The following is a 23,402-nucleotide window of genomic DNA, read 5'->3' on the forward strand; positions in this document are numbered from 1 at the left end:
GCATGCAGCAAGTGTCCAAGAGTGATCAGTACTGGCTACTTCCCAACACACTTCAGATCCTGCACACTCCCATTGCCTGCACCTGCATTCCTGCCTGGAGTCCCGCCGTTATCCTGCAGGGGTAACCCATACAGGCAGGGCTGGTGTTTCTATAACAACCTAATGTGTCCTTTATGGAGAGGGCAGAGGCTGGGGGTTCCCCCATTCTGGATCCAGGCAATCATTGTGTGATTGGGACATCGCTGATAGGAAAAGAGCCAGATCTTTTGTGTCACCTGTGCAAGTGGCTGCCTGGCTGGGGATTTTACTGCCTCCTAGACTGTGTGCCCTAGTCAGCTGCCTAGTGCACCTAGTGATAGTGGCAGCCCTGCCCTCACTGCTCTCTCTCCTCACTGAGGCCAGGACTGTACTTGAACTACCAGGTGGAGATCACTACACCTGACAGTACTGTCAAATTTTGGGCTGAGTACTAAAATGCAGAGAGTGTCCCAGTGTCTGACAACCCACTGCCACCTTGCAAAATCTTGGACAGGTGCCCAATAGATGATGGACCCAGCCCAGGATATGGCAAGTGAATGAGCATTTTCACTTTGCCAAAATCACTCTCGTATCCCTAATAAGTAGCTTTAGGATACTTCTCTGTATGACTCAAACTCTTTTTGAAGAAAGGATTAAGCCCTAATGGTTTAAAAGACACCTGGGCCTCTTGAAAGATCAGTACAGCAAAGTTCCATGTATTGAACAATTTCCACAGACTCTATTACCTGATTCAGTCATCTGGAGCATAGGTTAATAGAACAGGTTAATGCAAGTAAGGAAACTACATGTGACCTTGCCAGCAGAGAATACATATTGATTATAATATAAATTGTACTTTCGAAATTACAGGATTGGAAAAATTTTTACTTTTCTGAAATCATTCTTAATACAAATATATCTCATGAAAATGTTATTGCTGATAGACTTTTGATTTATACCTTAACCTGCTAGACGATTTTCTTCTAATACTAATACCAGCAACAGCAGTTATTGGCAATGCTGTTATTGCTGGTTTTAGATCTTCAAATGCTTGCCATATATTGTCTAATTAGAAGCTTTAGCAACCACTTTTTTTAAACCATATAGGGCTATAACTTGCATATTTAAGTGCATATATGCATATATTTTATTTTGTAGGTTTGCTAGAAGGAAAGTTGTTAAAAATATATTTAACCTAGGTTCACACTTGAGCATTGACTTGACTTTTTTCCCGCAGCCTGATTGCGTTTTGTGTGTAATAGACTTCAAAGGAACTGCACCGAAAACGCAAGTGTTGTGTTTTTATGCATTTTTAGTGCTCTTTGCATTTTTGGGGGTTTTTTTGCCAATAGGAAAGTATGGCAGTTTTGGGTTAGGGTTAGCAGTAATTAGAGATGAGCGAATCGAAGTATCCGAAGTGGAATTCGAGTCGAATATCGGAAAAATTTCGATTCGTGCCGAATCCGAAAAACAGCCTAATTCGGACGCGCGAATCGAAATTTTTCCGAAAATGGCGGCTGACATGTGCGGCGACGGAGCGGGGATGTCGGGGAAGGCGCGCAGACAAGGCGCGCTGCCCCATAATGCATTCCTCAACGACATGTGATCGCATCAGCCAATCAGCAGCCAGCCAGCCAGCACTGTGTAATGGTCGAGGTATATATAGCGGCCATTTTGGAAATCTTCATTTGCCTGCAGTCATTGAACAGAGGCAGACCGCTCTGTACTAGGGACAGAGTTAGGGCCACAGAAACGAGAATTGGGGACAGAGAGAAGTTACTTAGGGACAGAGAACCATTACTCAGGGACACAGACTTGTTAATGAGGGCCACAGAATCGTTATTTAGGGACAAAGAAACGCTAGTTAGGGCCACAGAATTCATACTCAGGGACAGACAGAATTGTTACTCAGTGCCAGAGAATTGTTACTTAGGGCCACAGAAACGTTATTAGGGCCACAGAATTTTTACTCAGGGACAGACAGAATTGTTACTGAGTGCCAGAGAATTGTTACTCAGGGACAGACAGAATTGTTACTGAGTGCCAGAGAATTCTTACTCAGGGCCACAGAATTCATTCTCAGGGACAGACAGAATTGTTACTCAGGGACAGACAGAATTGTTACTGAGTGCCAGAGAATTGTTACTCAGGGACAGACAGAATTGTTACTGAGTGCCAGAGAATTGTTACTCAGGGACAGACAGAATTGTTACTGAGTGCCAGAGAATTGTTACTCAGGGACAGACAGAATTGTTACTGAGTGCCAGAGAATTGTTACTCAGGGACAGACAGAATTGTTACTGAGTGCCAGAGAATTGTTACTCGCACAGACACAAAATTGTTACTTGCACAGACACAGAATTGTTACTCGCACAGACACAGAATTGTTACTCAGGGCCACAGAATTCATACTCAGGGACAGACAGAATTGTTACTGAGTGCCAGAGAATTGTTACTCAGGGACAGACAGAATTGTTACTGAGTGCCAGAGAATTGTTACTCAGGGACAGACAGAATTGTTACTGAGTGCCAGAGAATTGTTACTCAGGGACAGACAGAATTGTTACTGAGTGCCAGAGAATTGTTACTCAGGGACAGACAGAATTGTTACTGAGTGCCAGAGAATTGTTACTCGCACAGACACAAAATTGTTACTTGCACAGACACAGAATTGTTACTCGCACAGACACAGAATTGTTACTCAGGGCCACAGAATTCATACTCAGGGATAGACAGAATTGTTACTGAGTGCCAGAGAATTGTTACTCAGGGACAGACAGAATTGTTACTGAGTGCCAGAGAATTGTTACTCAGGGACAGACAGAATTGTTACTGAGTGCCAGAAAATTGTTACTCGCACAGACACAAAATTGTTACTTGCACAGACACAGAATTGTTACTCGCACAGACACAGAATTGTTACTCAGGGCCACAGAATTCATACTCAGGGACAGACAGAATTGTTACTGAGTGCCAGAGAATTGTTACTCAGGGACAGACAGAATTGTTACTGAGTGCCAGAGAATTGTTACTCAGGGACAGACAGAATTGTTACTGAGTGCCAGAGAATTCTTACTCAGGGCCACAGAATTCATTCTCAGGGACAGACAGAATTGTTACTCAGGGACAGACAGAATTGTTACTGAGTGCCAGAGAATTGTTACTCAGGGACAGACAGAATTGTTACTGAGTGCCAGAGAATTGTTACTCAGGGACAGACAGAATTGTTACTGAGTGCCAGAGAATTGTTACTCAGGGACAGACAGAATTGTTACTGAGTGCCAGAGAATTGTTACTCAGGGACAGACAGAATTGTTACTGAGTGCCAGAGAATTGTTACTCGCACAGACACAAAATTGTTACTTGCACAGACACAGAATTGTTACTCGCACAGACACAGAATTGTTACTCAGGGCCACAGAATTCATACTCAGGGACAGACAGAATTGTTACTGAGTGCCAGAGAATTGTTACTCAGGGACAGACAGAATTGTTACTGAGTGCCAGAGAATTGTTACTCAGGGACAGACAGAATTGTTACTGAGTGCCAGAGAATTGTTACTCGCACAGACACAAAATTGTTACTTGCACAGACACAGAATTGTTACTCGCACAGACACAGAATTGTTACTCAGGGCCACAGAATTCATACTCAGGGACAGACAGAATTGTTACTGAGTGCCAGAGAATTGTTACTCAGGGACAGACAGAATTGTTACTGAGTGCCAGAGAATTGTTACTCAGGGACAGACAGAATTGTTACTGAGTGCCAGAGAATTGTTACTCAGGGACAGACAGAATTGTTACTGAGTGCCAGAGAATTGTTACTCAGGGACAGACAGAATTGTTACTGAGTGCCAGAGAATTGTTACTCGCACAGACACAAAATTGTTACTTGCACAGACACAGAATTGTTACTCGCACAGACACAGAATTGTTACTCAGGGCCACAGAATTCATACTCAGGGATAGACAGAATTGTTACTGAGTGCCAGAGAATTGTTACTCAGGGACAGACAGAATTGTTACTGAGTGCCAGAGAATTGTTACTCAGGGACAGACAGAATTGTTACTGAGTGCCAGAGAATTGTTACTCGCACAGACACAAAATTGTTACTTGCACAGACACAGAATTGTTACTCGCACAGACACAGAATTGTTACTCAGGGCCACAGAATTCATACTCAGGGACAGACAGAATTGTTACTGAGTGCCAGAGAATTGTTACTCAGGGACAGACAGAATTGTTACTGAGTGCCAGAGAATTGTTACTCAGGGACAGACAGAATTGTTACTGAGTGCCAGAGATTTGTTACTCGCACAGACACAAAATTGTTACTTGCACAGACACAGAATTGTTACTCGCACAGACACAGAATTGTTACTCAGGGCCACAGAATTCATACTCAGGGACAGACAGAATTGTTACTGAGTGCCAGAGAATTGTTACTCAGGGACAGACAGAATTGTTACTGAGTGCCAGAGAATTGTTACTCAGGGACAGACAGAATTGTTACTGAGTGCCAGAGAATTGTTACTCAGGGACAGACAGAATTGTTACTGAGTGCCAGAGAATTGTTACTCAGGGACAGACAGAATTGTTACTGAGTGCCAGAGAATTGTTACTCGCACAGACACAAAATTGTTACTTGCACAGACACAGAATTGTTACTCGCACAGACACAGAATTGTTACTCAGGGCCACAGAATTCATACTCAGGGATAGACAGAATTGTTACTGAGTGCCAGAGAATTGTTACTCAGGGACAGACAGAATTGTTACTGAGTGCCAGAGAATTGTTACTCAGGGACAGACAGAATTGTTACTGAGTGCCAGAGAATTGTTACTCGCACAGACACAAAATTGTTACTTGCACAGACACAGAATTGTTACTCGCACAGACACAGAATTGTTACTCAGGGCCACAGAATTCATACTCAGGGATAGACAGAATTGTTACTGAGTGCCAGAGAATTGTTACTCAGGGACAGACAGAATTGTTACTGAGTGCCAGAGAATTGTTACTCAGGGACAGACAGAATTGTTACTGAGTGCCAGAGAATTGTTACTCGCACAGACACAAAATTGTTACTTGCACAGACACAGAATTGTTACTCGCACAGACACAGAATTGTTACTCAGGGCCACAGAATTCATACTCAGGGACAGACAGAATTGTTACTGAGTGCCAGAGAATTGTTACTCAGGGACAGACAGAATTGTTACTGAGTGCCAGAGAATTGTTACTCAGGGACAGACAGAATTGTTACTGAGTGCCAGAGAATTGTTACTCGCACAGACACAAAATTGTTACTTGCACAGACACAGAATTGTTACTCGCACAGACACAGAATTGTTACTCAGGGCCACAGAATTCATACTCAGGGATAGACAGAATTGTTACTGAGTGCCAGAGAATTGTTACTCAGGGACAGACAGAATTGTTACTGAGTGCCAGAGAATTGTTACTCAGGGACAGACAGAATTGTTACTGAGTGCCAGAGAATTGTTACTCGCACAGACACAAAATTGTTACTTGCACAGACACAGAATTGTTACTCGCACAGACACAGAATTGTTACTCAGGGCCACAGAATTCATACTCAGGGACAGACAGAATTGTTACTGAGTGCCAGAGAATTGTTACTCAGGGACAGACAGAATTGTTACTGAGTGCCAGAGAATTGTTACTCGCACAGACACAAAATTGTTACTTGCACAGACACAGAATTGTTACTCGCACAGACACAGAATTGTTACTCAGGGCCACAGAATTCATACTCAGGGACAGACAGAATTGTTACTGAGTGCCAGAGAATTGTTACTCAGGGACAGACAGAATTGTTACTGAGTGCCAGAGAATTGTTACTCGCACAGACACAAAATTGTTACTTGCACAGACACAGAATTGTTACTCGCACAGACACAGAATTGTTACTCGCACAGACACATAATTGTTACTCAGGGCCACAGAATTCATACTCAGGGACAGACAGAATTGTTACTGAGTGCCAGAGAATTGTTACTCAGGGACACCTAATCGTTGAATTAAATAGTATGTCAGACAACATGCAGAGGAGTGGCAGAGGAGGCAATGTTTTAGGAGCGAGCAGACGTGGCAGCAGAGGAAGGGGTCGAGGCAGCAGTATTCGCAGCCAGAGGCCAGTGCTCCCGGTGTCATCCAGCGGTCGTGTCTCCACCGACAACCCTGCCGTCATTGATTGGTTGGCTCGGTCGTCTTCCTCTTCCCAGGTCACCTCTGACACCTACAGCCAACGGTCGGTGGGTACGTCAGACACAACCGTTAGTTGGCATGGCCCGGGACCAAGCCCACTGAAATCACGTGTCCTCTACCTGCCCCTGTCCTTTGCTGTTCCCTCACCAAGCGAAGTATCGCATGCTGTGGGCTCAGCCCCACTGTACAGTGAGGAAGAGCTAACAGAGGGCGGTCAGGAACGGGGGGAGACATCGGCCTTTTCAGCAGCCAAGCGAACAAGTACTGGCGAGGAGAGTGGCTCGGTAGCCGGTCTAGAGACAGGTCTGTCTCCTGACCCAGACGCAGCCGAGGGGGCTAGTAGTGAGGCGGAGACCCTACTTGATGATGAGGAGGTTGATCGCACTTGGCAGCCTCGTCGTCATCAGGCAATTTCTTCCGCATCATCAGGAGAAGAGGGTGGCAGCTTGGCAGCGAGCAAAACAGTCGGTGGGTTGCCCAGGAGACAGCAGCAGGGTCGCATCAGTGTCAGTGGAGCCAAACGTCCACGGAGTAGAGCACCAGCTCCACTGCAGCCTACCACCACGGCCAGTAGTGGTGCCGGTGCGCACGGAGGAAGTAGCAGTCAGCCAGTGAAGAGTAGCGGGGGCAAAGTTTCCTACTCGGTGGTGTGGCAATTTTTCCTCAAGCCGCCCGAGGAAGTAAACGTAGCCGTATGTCGACTATGTGGCCAGAAATGCAAGCGTGGCCAGGGGGCCCATGTTGGGACTACAGCGTTGCGTCAGCATATGCAGCGTCACCATTCGGTGGCCTGGGAAAACCGTGATAAACATACGGCGGTTCTGCCTGCCCCAGCCCCCGCTCCATCACCCGCTCCGTTACTTGCTCCGTCACCCGACGTCGTCAATCGCCCTCTATCAGCCAGTCAAGGCTCCAACACCTCTGCTGAGGGGAGTTGTCGCTCATTGGCATCTTCCGCTCGTTCAGATGCTCCTTCTCCTGCTACTCCTCTTCTCGGATTCCGTCAACAGTCTTTCTTGGAATCCGTATCCAAGAGACAACAGTTTGCGAGCACGCACCCGACGGTGCAAAAGCTGAACGTCCTCCTGTCCAAGTTGCTGGTGCTGCAGTCCCTCCCTTTCCAACTGGTGGACTCAGCACCTTTCCGAGAAATGATGGCTTGTGCCGCGCCGCGGTGGAGAGTGCCAAGCCGTCATTTCTTTGCCCAAAAGGCAGTGCCAGCCCTGCATTCACATGTAGAAGAGATGGTGGGCCAGTCTTTGAGCATGTCGGTCTCTGCCAAAGTGCACGGCAGCGCCGACGTGTGGAGCTGTAACTACGGTCAGGGACAGTACATGTCATTTACGGCCCACTGGGTGAACGTGGTGCCGGCACAGCCGCACCAGCAACTTGGACAGGTCACGACGCTTTTGCCTCCACGTTTGCACGTCCTTGGTCCAGCAAGCATGTCCGCCTCTACCACCTCTTTTTCCGCCGTGTCCTCAGCCGCCACCCCCGTGCCAAGTCCCATTACCCGACCGGCATATCACATGTGCAGGGCGCAACGGTGTCACGCTGTGCTGCACCTGGTATGCCTTGGCGAACGTAGTCACACAGGGGAGGAACTGCTGAGTGTAATGAACAGAGAAATCGACAGATGGCTGTCTCCGCGCAAACTAAAAATCGGAACCATGTTGACTGACAACGGAAAGAACATGGTGTCTGCTCTGCGTCAAGGAAGGTTGTGCCATGCGCCATGCATGGCTCACGTGTTCAATCTGGTTGTCAAGCGGTTCCTAAAATCCACCATCCCACTGCAAGACATCCTTAAAATGTCACGTAAACTGTGCATGCATTTCAGCCATTCCTACACCGCAAAGAACACCCTCATTGAGCTGCAGCGGCAGAACGGAATTCCACAGCATCGCCTGATCTGCGACGTTGCAACAAGGTGGAATTCAACCCTACACATGTTAGACCGCCTTTACGAGCAGCGAAAGGCCATCACCGATTTCCTGATGTTACAAGCGGATAAAGGTACTCCCCTGTGTAACTTAGATGTCAGCCATTGGCAGCTCATGCGTGACACCTGCCGCTTGCTCAGGCCCTTTGAGGAGGCCACGCTATTCGTGAGTCGGCAGGACTATGGGATGAACGACGTCATTCCTCTGTTGCACGTCCTGGAACAAATGCTGTTAACAATGGCTGGTCAGGGTGCGGTAGACGTGGCGCACAGATCTCAACGCCACATGACCCCTGTGGGGGCAGGACAGGAAGAAGAGGAGGAGGTAGAGGAGGACATTTGTGCTCAGGAATTATTGAGTGAAATGGGTGGTTTTTCCACTCAGCGGACAGGAGTGGAGGAGCAGGAGCATCTGGTAGAGGAGGAGGAGGAGGAGACAGAGGACCCAGACGCACCGTGGCAGTATGCTGTGGAGATGGAGGCAGGGAGTCCCTCGCATTCCTTGGCACAAATGGCCCATAGCATGCTCGGTTGCTTGCGTAGCGACAGCCGAATAATAACCATCAGACAGAGGGATGACTTTTGGCTGTCCACCTTGTTGGACCCTCGCTACCGGTCCAAAATGGTGGCCTTTTTCACACCTGCTGAGAGGGAGGCCAAAATTACGTACTATAAAAACCACCTATGTAGTCAGTTGGTCTCTGCCTTTGTGCGCCAACGTCCATCCTCAGACACTGTGGGCCCTGTGCGCTCGCGTTCCGCTGGCATGGCAGCAGGGGAGGGGTGGGGTGGTAGGAGCAGTGGCAGCTCCACCAGCAGTGGCTGCCTCAGTCTGCAGTCGATGATGAGTAGCTTTCTTCACCAGCGCAGTGAGGAAACTACTAACCAGCCGCAGCAGCAGCAGCAGCATCAGGTGGACCTGGAGCAGGAGCTCAAACAACAGGCTTGGGCCTACTTGGACAGCACCCTGCCAACCGAGGTAGACAATCCCCTTGACTACTGGGCAACGAAACTTGACCTTTGGCCCCAACTAGCTGAATTTGCCCTTGAAAGGCTGTCATGCCCGGCCAGTAGCGTGGCATCGGAGCGCGTGTTTAGTGCGGCAGGAGGTATTGTAACTCCGCGGAGGACACGACTGTCCACCCAAAGTGTGGAGAGACTCACGTTTGTGAAAATGAATCAGGCGTGGATTAGTCTGGATTTCAAACCACCAGTTCCTGACACAACTGACTAAATCCGCCATGAATCATGCCTCAAACATGTGCCACTTTCAGGTCTCCTCACACTGCTGGTGTGTTTAATTTTTTGACATAGGGTGCTGGCAGATTACGGGCCTCCTATAGCTGCTGCCAGGCCCCTAATCTGCCATGGGCCCCTATATACCGCCTCCTCATGCTGCTGCCAAGTCCAGAGTCTGTCATGGGTCCCTGTATGGCCTCCCATTGCTGCTGTCTCCATCGCCACACTCTGCTGCCATGTGCCACTTTCAGGTCTCTTCACACTGCTGGTGTGTTTAATTTTTTGACATAGGGTGCAGGCAGATTACGGGCCTCACATAGCTGCTGCCAGGCCCCTAATCTGCCATGGGCCCCTATATACCGCCTCCTCATGCTGCTGCCAAGTCTAGAGTCTGTCATGGGTCCCTGTACGGCCTCCCATTGCTGCTGTCTCCATCGCCACACTCTGCTGCCATGTGCCACTTTCAGGTCTCTTCACACTGCTGGTGTGTTAAATTTTTTGACATAGGGTGCAGGCAGATTACGGGCCTCACATAGCTGCTGCCAGGCCCCTAATCTGCCATGGGCCCCTATATACCGCCTCCTCATGCTGCTGCCAAGTCTAGAGTCTGTCATGGGTCCCTGTACGGCCTCCCATTGCTGCTGTCTCCATCGCCACACTCTGCTGCCATGTGCCACTTTCAGGTCTCTTCACACTGCTGGTGTGTTTAATTTTTTGACATAGGGTGCAGGCAGATTACGGGCCTCACATAGCTGCTGCCAGGCCCCTAATCTGCCATGGGCCCCTATATACCGCCTCCTCATGCTGCTGCCAAGTCTAGAGTCTGTCATGGGTCCCTGTACGGCCTCCCATTGCTGCTGTCTCCATCGCCACACTCTGCTGCCATGTGCCACTTTCAGGTCTCTTCACACTGCTGGTGTGTTAAATTTTTTGACATAGGGTGCAGGCAGATTACGGGCCTCACATAGCTGCTGCCAGGCCCCTAATCTGCCATGGGCCCCTATATACCGCCTCCTCATGCTGCTGCCAAGTCCAGAGTCTCTCATGGGTCCCTGTACGGCCTCCCATTGCTGCTGTCTCCATCGCCACACTCTGCTGCCATGTGCCACTTTCAGGTCTCTTCACACTGCTGGTGTGTTAAATTTTTTGACATAGGGTGCAGGCAGATTACGGGCCTCACATAGCTGCTGCCAGGCCCCTAATCTGCCATGGGCCCCTATATACCGCCTCCTCATGCTGCTGCCAAGTCTAGAGTCTGTCATGGGTCCCTGTACGGCCTCCCATTGCTGCTGTCTCCATCGCCACACTCTGCTGCCATGTGCCACTTTCAGGTCTCTTCACACTGCTGGTGTGTTAAATTTTTTGACATAGGGTGCAGGCAGATTACGGGCCTCACATAGCTGCTGCCAGGCCCCTAATCTGCCATGGGCCCCTATATACCGCCTCCTCATGCTGCTGCCAAGTCCAGAGTCTGTCATGGGTCCCTGTAAGGCCTCCCATTGCTGCTGTCTCCATCGCCACACTCTGCTGCCATGTGCCACTTTCAGGTCTCTTCACACTGCTGGTGTGTTTAATTTTTTGACATAGGGTGCAGGCAGATTACGGGCCTCACATAGCTGCTGCCAGGCCCCTAATCTGCCATGGGCCCCTATATACCGCCTCCTCATGCTGCTGCCAAGTCTAGAGTCTGTCATGGGTCCCTGTACGGCCTCCCATTGCTGCTGTCTCCATCGCCACACTCTGCTGCCATGTGCCACTTTCAGGTCTCTTCACACTGCTGGTGTGTTTAATTTTTTGACATAGGGTGCAGGCAGATTACGGGCCTCACATAGCTGCTGCCAGGCCCCTAATCTGCCATGGGCCCCTATATACCGCCTCCTCATGCTGCTGCCAAGTCTAGAGTCTGTCATGGGTCCCTGTACGGCCTCCCATTGCTGCTGTCTCCATCGCCACACTCTGCTGCCATGTGCCACTTTCAGGTCTCTTCACACTGCTGGTGTGTTAAATTTTTTGACATAGGGTGCAGGCAGATTACGGGCCTCACATAGCTGCTGCCAGGCCCCTAATCTGCCATGGGCCCCTATATACCGCCTCCTCATGCTGCTGCCAAGTCCAGAGTCTCTCATGGGTCCCTGTACGGCCTCCCATTGCTGCTGTCTCCATCGCCACACTCTGCTGCCATGTGCCACTTTCAGGTCTCTTCACACTGCTGGTGTGTTAAATTTTTTGACATAGGGTGCAGGCAGATTACGGGCCTCACATAGCTGCTGCCAGGCCCCTAATCTGCCATGGGCCCCTATATACCGCCTCCTCATGCTGCTGCCAAGTCCAGAGTCTGTCATGGGTCCCTGTAAGGCCTCCCATTGCTGCTGTCTCCATCGCCACACTCTGCTGCCATGTGCCACTTTCAGGTCTCTTCACACTGCTGGTGTGTTTAATTTTTTGACATAGGGTGCAGGCAGATTACGGGCCTCACATAGCTGCTGCCAGGCCCCTAATCTGCCATGGGCCCCTATATACCGCCTCCTCATGCTGCTGCCAAGTCTAGAGTCTGTCATGGGTCCCTGTACGGCCTCCCATTGCTGCTGTCTCCATCGCCACACTCTGCTGCCATGTGCCACTTTCAGGTCTCTTCACACTGCTGGTGTGTTAAATTTTTTGACATAGGGTGCAGGCAGATTACGGGCCTCACATAGCTGCTGCCAGGCCCCTAATCTGCCATGGGCCCCTATATACCGCCTCCTCATGCTGCTGCCAAGTCTAGAGTCTCTCATGGGTCCCTGTACGGCCTCCCATTGCTGCTGTCTCCATCGCCACACTCTGCTGCCATGTGCCACTTTCAGGTCTCTTCACACTGCTGGTGTGTTTAATTTTTTGACATAGGGTGCAGGCAGATTACGGGCCTCACATAGCTGCTGCCAGGCCCCTAATCTGCCATGGGCCCCTATATACCGCCTCCTCATGCTGCTGCCAAGTCTAGAGTCTGTCATGGGTCCCTGTACGGCCTCCCATTGCTGCTGTCTCCATCGCCACACTCTGCTGCCATGTGCCACTTTCAGGTCTCTTCACACTGCTGGTGTGTTAAATTTTTTGACATAGGGTGCAGGCAGATTACGGGCCTCACATAGCTGCTGCCAGGCCCCTAATCTGCCATGGGCCCCTATATACCGCCTCCTCATGCTGCTGCCAAGTCTAGAGTCTGTCATGGGTCCCTGTACGGCCTCCCATTGCTGCTGTCTCCATCGCCACACTCTGCTGCCATGTGCCACTTTCAGGTCTCTTCACACTGCTGGTGTGTTAAATTTTTTGACATAGGGTGCAGGCAGATTACGGGCCTCACATAGCTGCTGCCAGGCCCCTAATCTGCCATGGGCCCCTATATACCGCCTCCTCATGCTGCTGCCAAGTCCAGAGTCTGTCATGGGTCCCTGTATGGCCTCCCATTGCTGCTGTCTCCATCGCCACACTCTGCTGCCATGTGCCACTTTCAGGTCTCTTCACACTGCTGGTGTGTTAAATTTTTTGACATAGGGTGCAGGCAGATTACGGGCCTCACATAGCTGCTGCCAGGCCCCTAATCTGCCATGGGCCCCTATATACCGCCTCCTCATGCTGCTGCCAAGTCTAGAGTCTCTCATGGGTCCCTGTACGGCCTCCCATTGCTGCTGTCTCCATCGCCACACTCTGCTGCCATGTGCCACTTTCAGGTCTCTTCACACTGCTGGTGTGTTAAATTTTTTGACATAGGGTGCAGGCAGATTACGGGCCTCACATAGCTGCTGCCAGGCCCCTAATCTGCCATGGGCCCCTATATACCGCCTCCTCATGCTGCTGCCAAGTCCAGAGTCTGTCATGGGTCCCTGTATGGCCTCCCATTGCTGCTGTCTCCATCGCCACACTCTGCTGCCATGTGCCACTTTCAGGTCTCTTCACACTGCTGGTGTGTTTAATTTTTTGACATAGGGTGCAGGCAGATTACGGGCCTCACATAGCTGCTGCCAGGCCCCTAATCTGCCATGGGCCCCTATATACCGCCTCCTCATGCTGCTGCCAAGTCTAGAGTCTGTCATGGGTCCCTGTACGGCCTCCCATTGCTGCTGTCTCCATCGCCACACTCTGCTGCCATGTGCCACTTTCAGGTCTCTTCACACTGCTGGTGTGTTAAATTTTTTGACATAGGGTGCAGGCAGATTACGGGCCTCACATAGCTGCTGCCAGGCCCCTAATCTGCCATGGGCCCCTATATACCGCCTCCTCATGCTGCTGCCAAGTCCAGAGTCTGTCATGGGTCCCTGTATGGCCTCCCATTGCTGCTGTCTCCATCGCCACACTCTGCTGCCATGTGCCACTTTCAGGTCTCTTCACACTGCTGGTGTGTTAAATTTTTTGACATAGGGTGCAGGCAGATTACGGGCCTCACATAGCTGCTGCCAGGCCCCTAATCTGCCATGGGCCCCTATATACCGCCTCCTCATGCTGCTGCCAAGTCTAGAGTCTCTCATGGGTCCCTGTACGGCCTCCCATTGCTGCTGTCTCCATCGCCACACTCTGCTGCCATGTGCCACTTTCAGGTCTCTTCACACTGCTGGTGTGTTAAATTTTTTGACATAGGGTGCAGGCAGATTACGGGCCTCACATAGCTGCTGCCAGACATGTAATCTGCCATGGGCCCCCGTACCGACTCCTCATGCTGTGACGTTGCAACAAGGTGTAATTCAACCCTACATATGTTAGACCGCCTTTACGAACAGCTAAAGGCCATCACAGATTTCCTGATGTTAAAAGCGGATAAAGGTACTCCCTGTGTAACTTAGATGTCAGCCATTGTCAGCTCATGTGTGACACCTGCGCTTGCTCAGGCCCTTTGAGGAGGCCACGCTATTCGTGAGTCGGCAGGACTATGGGATGAATGAGGTCAAATCGGCCATGGGCCCCCGTACCGCCTGTTCACGCTGATGCTGGTCCCACAGTGTGACCTGGGTCCCTGTACGGCCTCCCATTGCTTCCACTCTGCCATGTGCCACTTTGAAATCTCCTCACACTCCTGCGGTTGTCCATTTTGTCATAGGTTGCTGGCAGATTACAGGCCTTCCATAGGTGCCACCAAGCCCCATATCGGCCATGGGCCCCCGTACCGCCTGGTCACGCTGCTGCTGGGCCCATAGTGTGACCTGGGTCCCTGTACCGCCTCCCATTGCTCCCACTCTGCCATGTGCCACTTTCAGGTCTCCTCACGCTCCTGCTGGTTTCCATTTTGTCATAGGTTGCTGTATGGCCTCCCATTGCTGCTGCCTCCACCGCCACACTGTGGCTCCAAACACTGGTTTTGGCCCCGTGACTGGCCAAAGGAGTGAAGTGTGCAGTGATTCTAAGATCGACGGCACTCATCTGCATGTCATACTGACAGACAGTATTATTTCTCTTCCCCAGCAGACTCCAAGGGCATTTAAATTAAAGGTACAGTGTTCTGCACTAATATTAAGTCTCTCTGAAGCCTAGAAACACCCTTTTTTAAGTTAAATTCACAGCGAATTTATTCGACTCGAATCGAATATTGTCCACGAATTCGCCGAATCAGTCGAATCGAATTTTTCATTTCTTCGCTCATCTCTAGCAGTAATCATTAGAGTTAGGGTTAGCACTAATGTTTAGGGTTAGAACGCTAACCCTAATAATTACAGCTAACCCTAACCCTCTAATTCTAACCCTAACCCTAACTCTAACTGTAACTCTAACCATAATTCTAACTCTAGCCCTAACCTTAGCCCTACTTCTAACTCTATCCCTAACCTAAAGAGTTAGTGTTAGAGATAAAGCTAGGATTAAGGTTAGATTTAGCGGTAATTGTTAGGGTTAGCTGAAATTGTTAGGGTTATCTTTTTAAAAATTGGAGGGGAGAGGGACACCCTGGCTGCCATTGTGCTATATGCTGGGTGTCCAGTGCACTCCTGTACCTTTAAGAGGGGTGGGCTCCCTCAGGCTCACCTGCCCTTGCTCAATCCTTTAAATACATGTGCCTCTACTATGGGGCTCTCAAAATTTGTAGATGTAGGTCCACAGAATACCAGGGTGCCGTGATGTGGCTCTGTGACTTACGTATGTATTTGCAAATGTGTGCTAACTAAACCCCTGTTTTTAACGCATACTGTTAGACAGGTTAATTTGGTTGTTGGCTAACTGGCTGGCAAGTTGATCATTGAACCTTTTTCTCTTTTTCTTGTTTGACGTGTCGCCTGGTTTACGTATCTGTGCTGCACAAGCCAGTTATAGACTGGGGCAGTTGGCATTTTTTGTATGATTATCTTTTTAACCCTAAAAATTACTGCAAACCCTAACCCTAATGATTACTGCTAATCCTAACACAAAACTGTCATACTTTCTGATTAGCAAAAAAATGCAAAATGCATCAAAACAAACCCAACACTTGTGTTTTTGGTGCAGTTCCATTGAAGTCTATTGCAAAATGCAATCTGGGGGGGGGGGGGAGTCCCTGGAGTCCCTGGAGTCCCTGAAGTCCCTGACCCTTTCCAAAAAATGAACCAGCTCAAAATGCACAGATGAGAATTAGATCTATTGAAATTCATATTAAATGGACTTTAGTGCTTTTCTGCAAAATGGAAAATGCTCTGAGAAAAGTGTAAACCTGGGCTAATAGTAGCTCTATGTAGTTGGCACAAACCTATACCCATTTATATGCAAATCAAACTGTCCAAAAATAAATGAGAGCTCCAGGGGATGGAGAAAACTACAGTGGAAAAAATAATTATTTGATCCCCTGCAGATTTTGTAAAGAAATAAAGGGTCTATCATTTTTCTCATAGGTGTATGTTAAATGATACAGGCAGAATATCAACCAAAAATCAAGAAAAAACACATGATACAAATGTTAGAAATTGAGTTGCAGTTCAGTGAGTGAAATAAATATTGGATCCCCTACCAACCAACAATAATTCTGGTTCCCACAGACTCCCTTTGTTCCCATGTGGTACACAGATTAGTCCTGTCAATTTAGGAAGATGCTCCTAAGGACAACTCATATAAAAGACCCCTGTCCACAGAATCTCTTTCTGGAATGGGCTACAAGACCATCAGCAAGAAGCTTGGTGAGAAGGAGACAGGACGTGTTTTTTCTGGATTTTTGGTTGATATTCTGTCTCTATCATTTAAAATACACTATCATAAAAATTATAGACCCTTCATTTCTTTGTAAGTTGGCAAACCTATAAAATCTGCAGGGGATCAAATAATTATTTTCCCCACTGTATTTAACATGGTTGGGCTGCTTACAATGGTCTACTTTGAATTAAATAGTTTAAACCGTGAAGTAACTGCCTAAGAGTGTTTAAAAAAATAATTCTTTCTTATGTATGCTGTGTGAATGGAAACACATAAACATAAAGTGGGTTTTTCTCACATTTGACAGCAAAAGTGCAAAAACTACCCTGTTCACTGCTATGCATTTTCACTGCAAAACAAACAGTGTTCGTTAAATGAAGTGGAAACATAAGCAGCCAACTGGCAGGATCAATATAATATCATATTGCATACTGTATGCCATTTTTTATTTTGACCATTGTAATAAAACGGTAAAACTTTATTACTTATTACCACTTGCTCTCCAGAGGATTTACCACCCTTCCTGACCAGGCTATCTTTTGCGATATGGAGCTGCGTTACTTTAACTGACAACTGCTTGGTTGTGCAATGTTGTACATAAATGAAATTTATGTCATTTTTTTCCCACAAATAGTGCTTTCTTTCGGTGGTATTTGATCACCTCTGCGTTTTTTCATTTTTTGCGCTATAAACAAAAAATAACCGACAATTTTGAATAAAAAACAACTTACTTTTTGCTATTTTTTTACATAAAAAAATCTAATTTCATCATAAATTTACGCCAAAATGTATTCTGCTACATGTGTTTGCTAAAAAAAATCCCAATACGTGAACATTAACTGGTTTACGTAAAAGTTATAGCATCTACAAATGGTGGTATATATACTGGAATAGTTTTTTTCTTTTCAGCGACTTACAACGGGACTGCGGGACTGTGGCAGGCATTCTGACACTGGGTGGGAACTGACTAACTGCCACTGATATCCACAGTGGCACTAATACAGTGATCAGTGCACTGACACTGTACTAATGACACTAGGTAGGAAGAGGGGTAACATCTGGGGCGATCAAAGAGTTAACTGTGTGCCGTGTGTGTTTTACTATGAAGACATGCTGTTTTGTATTTTTTTGCTGTGCAGAGAGATACAAAACAGCATGGCCATGCTGACAGGAGAGGGACCTGTGTTTGCACATAGATCTCTCCCCAGTCAGCTTTCCCCGACGATTGCTGAGTGCTGACTGGGAATCGCCAGCCAGGACCTGGGGATTGACATGTGTAGCCGCCAAGAACTATATTTGAAATATATTTTAAAAATATTCTTCCCAAATATATTGATATATTTGAAATACTAACATTTTGGCCATATTCAATATATTTCAAAATATAAGTATTTCAATAAATATATATATATATATCCTCTATGTTGAAATGTGTTTTTATTACAAAATATATTAATAATATTTTTAAAAATACATTTTCAAATATACTGTATGTCTTTAAAAATACAAATCTACATTTTTTGGAATGCATTTACAAATATATGCACAAATATATGTTAAAATCACTTTTTTTAGGTTAAAAAAATATTTTTTAACTATATTCTTCAGATTTTTGAAATATATTGAATATGGCCAAAATTGTAGTATTTCAAATAAATGTCAATATATTTGGGAAGAATATTTTTAAAATATATTTCAAATATATTTTTCTTCCATGTGGGCAGCCCTGCCGCCCTGTAGCAGTATTTCTGCTATAGGGAGGAGGGCAAGTGGTTAACAAATAATAAATAGTGAAGTTTAACCATTTATTACAGCCATAATTCTCCTTTTAACTGCTAAATGTGCTTATAAAAGTCTCCTCTACAAGAACCACAAAATAATGCAATAAGTTAAGCCCAAAGTTTGAGTGTGACTTTCACTTTTGATGTTTTTCAATAATATATTGCTTCACAAATAATTGAGAAGAATCTGTTTGCACAAATTTTAGGTATAGTAGGAAGATGAGAATAACATAGTTCCATCAGGCAGAAGTCAGTACTGTGATACTGTGATGCTGTTAGTGCAGGTTTTGCAATTACAAAATGCTGTATTATACTGGGCACTTGCATCCAGAGCATTCAATGTAATAATTGGACATGGGGAGAATTCCTGGGGTTTTTCTTTTCAAACACACCAACAGTACTTAGCTTTCAACTACAGGTTCTTATTGTTGGGGCTTAAACACCTGCCTTAAATACCTTAACCATCTGCTGCTATTGTAATAAACACATAAAATGTAACACCATTCTTTCTAGGTCTACAGAGAAAGAATACCCCATTTGTGAATACATAAACTGTGGTTCAAGTTATGTGGTGGAATGTACTGCTTGCGCTCTACAATATGCTGGGTGCACAATCAGACTGTTGTGCACAAGGATCACCGAGAATTATAATGATGCTGACAACCCTAATGCGAAAAATATTTTGCATGTCTCTAGACATTAGGAATGTTCATTCTGCCAATATGGGTTTTTCAGATTCAGTGGCATAGAGAGAATTAAAAAACCTATACGAGGAGATGTGCATGACAAACCAGTAGCCCTCTAGGTTGATCTCTTCCTCAGACAATATAACCATGATTTTCTCTCCCTCGCTCTCTTTTTTTTCTGTCTTTTTGTGGTGTTTAGTGATGCTCACCTGTATAAATCATTTTCATTTTATTGCTTTATTTTGAGAGTAGGGGTTCTCACATACAAAATGTTTGTCTGGCATTGTTCTTTTTGTTTATTTGGAAATATTGTTGACAATGATATAAAAAAAACTTTTTGTAGATATTGAGTTTGGATTTTCAACATGTGGGTTACTTTCTCAGTATAACTGACGACCTTAATATTTGCGCATATTCTGTTTTTCATGTAACTACTGTCCATGGGAGATGTTTCAATATTTAATATTCAATATTTGGCATTGGATGTTCCATGCTTTTTCCCTTTGAGATTGCATACACTGTGATCATTATTTTTACAGTATATATACTAACAGTACACAAAATCTGTAATCCCATATCCTTTCCCGCAGGTTGTATCTAATTTTGGTTTTAACTATCTATGTAACATGTTTCACATTATTGTGTATTTTTTTATGCACACTTTCTTTGTTTATATTCGTCTTTCTTTTCTTACCTCTCTTTACCCTTTAATATGCTATGTATGGCTGATTTATATTGGCTTGATTACTTGATCAGCCTGTGTTTGGTAGGAGAAGGGGTTGTATATATGTATGCTTTTTTATTGCTATGATTAGGGCTAACAGCTGAAATGCCTAAGCCATTGTATTTTCTGTACTCCACCTGCAATAATAAAATTTCTACATTCAGAAGAACGAGTTGCCGGCTTAGCATTACCTTCCTTCGGGAATCTTGGAGTTATTGGGGAGAGGGTATTTGTATTGCTCGAATGAATTAATTTTTACATTCTTTACACTTTATGTGAGGGTGAGGAGGGGGGCTGGATCAGTTCTACACTGCACAAAAGATGGCTGGTAAAGCTCACAGAAAATCCTTTTGGCTTTAGGAAGCAGGATTTCCAGGTAAAATGCACTCTCAAATAAAGAAATCTGTGGACCAAAGTTGTCACTGACAGACTATGGTTCCTGCATAAAAAAATGTCAGGACATGCTTGCATATTGGTAACCATTTGACATATTTGACTTCATTGTAGTGATTTAGCTTACTCTAACACCATACACTGTTCCTTTTCACATTTTAAGTGTTAACAACTTTGCCAACTTATGGCTTATACTGTATATACTTTCACTGTGGGAATATTGGAATTGTTAAAATATTGGAACTGGTATAACTCTTTTCTTATAACTTTTTCTCTTATGACCTTTTAGTTTTTCTTTCTTTAGTAACTGGGGTTTAATCCATCTGAAACGTTTTGAAATGTATACATTTTTTTAAACTTTATTTTGCTAATCTTATCATACTTTTAAATAACCATTTTTTATAGGACTCTGTACCAACCCTTTTGTAAATATTAATATTTTTTTAATTTTTTTATTTAAAATTTGTTAATACAATTGTATTTCTTTTTTTTAATGATTTTTTTAATAATACACTATGACCAGAGTAATATAATGTTACCACAGTAACATTGTACTACTCTGGGGAAGTGATCAGTATTTTTTTTTTACACATTGATTGCTTATAGCAATGAATTTCCTCACTCATTATCCAACAGTTTTATGACTATTAGCTGAAGCTTGACTCCCTCTGTGTGAGTGTAGTATCCCCCCACCTCCCCCCTTGCTTTGGCTGTATCTTATCTCTAGTCTCTCTTTTTTTTTTTTCTTCATCTCTTCTAACATTCTGCTGAAACTTTGTGATTTGTAATAGTACTGCTTGGACCTTGAAGAAGGGGACATACCCTGAAAGCTTGTCCTCAAAATTGTATGTTAGTGCAAATAAAAAAAGTATCACGGACAATACTCAATTGTTTCTATTGCTATAAACAAGCATTTTACTGAATGAAATTGCTTCATTCACTTTGTTTTGTTGTAATTAGCTGTGATTGGCAACAGCTAATCACATAACACAGATGGGCTGTGATTGGCCCAGTCTGTACCATGTGATCACTGTGACCAATCACAGCTAGCAACACAATTGTATACAATGGATGGCATGAAAGGAAGCTAACAATTGTTTACACTTGTCATGTGATCTGCTGTGATTGGTCACAGTGGTCACATGGTACCAGCAATGGGCCGAAACACACATCAATCATCCATCGGATACAGCAGGTGACAGCTATTGCTGCAGCTCAGCCCAGCGAGCACGTGTGAGTTTGTGATACAGGAGGATATGACATCCACCTGGATCAACAAAAGTCCTGCATGGCCATCATTTTACTATAGGCCGGGTGGGAACTGGTTAATCTATCAACATCATTATTATATTGTGATAAGTATACTCAGTTAATTAATATGATAACAGTACTCAATATATTTATTTTCCTTTTTGATAGAAAACGTTAGAATTTTTTCTGCTTCTGTTGGAGATTGGCTGATATCTCTCAAGAGTGTAGCCAGCCACTGCTCAGATCCACCCACTGCCTCCAAGGCCCTCTTCTGAAAGTCTCAGAGCAGGGGGAAGTTCCTGACGGGCTTGTCTGCAGAATCTCTCTGTCCTGACCAGAATTTGACCCCTTTGGCTATCTCCCCTGAGCTGCTAATCAGCTCCTAACTAACCATTAGGGTCTAGCTCTCCCTAGCTAAACTAGGAACCAAACAAAAATTGAAATAATGCCCCCGGGCAATAGGGGATCATGGGACCCCTGTGCCCTTGCCCAAACTCAAAAAAGCCTATGAAAAAGGTACCAGGGGCATCTCATGGGGCCCCCTACTGACCTCGGGCCCTTGGGCAGTGCCCAAGTTTCCAAATGGTCAGTCCACCCCTGGTATAGAGTGTACTTGCTGAATAAAACCATGCTAAAAGTCAGTACCACAGCTTCCATTAAAAATCTGACTAATTTCTTCAACATCAACTGAAAACTCAAATATCATTTTGAGAAAATACCCTTTCATTTATAGAATAATCTTTCAAAATTATAGAATTGTAAAACGAGGTTAAAAACAGTTATTTGACATAATAAAACTAACCATTGCTTTCCTTGATCTTCATAAAAAAGAGTTTAAAGGGAAAAAATACTACATTTTGCACCTGGAATACATGTTACATTATGACAAGACATTATCAACAGCAATCTCTTGGGTTGCATGAATGGCTAGAATGCTCTTGAGCTAGATATAATTATCACCTGAGGAAATATCTCAGATGTTGACTAAGGGCTTAGAACTCTTGCTCTGCAGTACAGTGTTGAGTGTTCAATTTTCATCAAAGACACTGTCTACATGAGGTGTAGTGCTAGGGAATTGTTTTAACTCAGGTTCTTACAGAAACTTTGCAAGGAGATTACCATTCAACAAATACGATTTGTATAAAGATATATATATATATATATATATATATATATATATATACAGTATATATATATTGTGGGAACTCGCTTCAAGTGGTAGAGCTCTAGTTCAACACACAGCAACTCGCATCTGTTTAAGGGCCTTTTTGCCCAATTTTATTTACAAGAAAGTTCAAATAAACAAGAATTCTTCCCACGCAGGGGTATCCATCATCAAGCAAATTAATAGTATTCAGCCTCCTGGCTTGCAAGCAGTTTTAAGTCTGCCTCCTGCAGACTCTTCTCAAAAGGTTCTTTTGGCACCCAGCGAACCTTTAGCACACAGCTATTCTGTAGCAGCCCCTTATTGCTTTTGGCTTCCACCTCTCCTAGGTGTAGCCCACCTGACTCCACGGCTGAGACCTCCTGTCTGCCGGGGTGGAGCCCGCCTGACTCCTAACTGCTGGGGTGGAGCCCTCCTGACTCCGTTTGCCGGGGTGGAGCCCAGAACTATGGTTAGTCCTCTATAAAAAGGCCTGCACACACCTGTGCAATCAGTGTGCTGGGGGTTCTCAAAACACGGACCCCGGATTGGAGATTTCATCCCTCCCAGATCTCTTCGAAATCTCCCGGCTCCAGATCCCAAAACAAACTTACTGAATAAATGAGGAAACCGAAAAGCCAGTTTCCTCTGCAATACATCAACTTTCTGGAGCCCCTCAACCTGCCTGGTTGAGAATCCAGGGTTTTCAACTTGAGTTTGACCGTGGCAGGACACCGCACTGCCACATATCCCCCCCCTTTGTTTTGACCCCGTAGGGGGCGGAACACACAAACCTAAAACCCTTGCTTTAGACCTTCTGTGTGGGCTATCACCTGTAAAGGTCCAATCCTGGCTGACTTTATTTACATCAA

The sequence above is a fragment of the Staurois parvus genome, unplaced genomic scaffold (genome assembly GCF_062004578.1).
Source record: "Staurois parvus isolate SC_StPar_1 unplaced genomic scaffold, SC_StPar_1.0 ptg000218l, whole genome shotgun sequence".
In the NCBI taxonomy this organism is placed as follows: Eukaryota; Metazoa; Chordata; class Amphibia; order Anura; family Ranidae; genus Staurois; species Staurois parvus.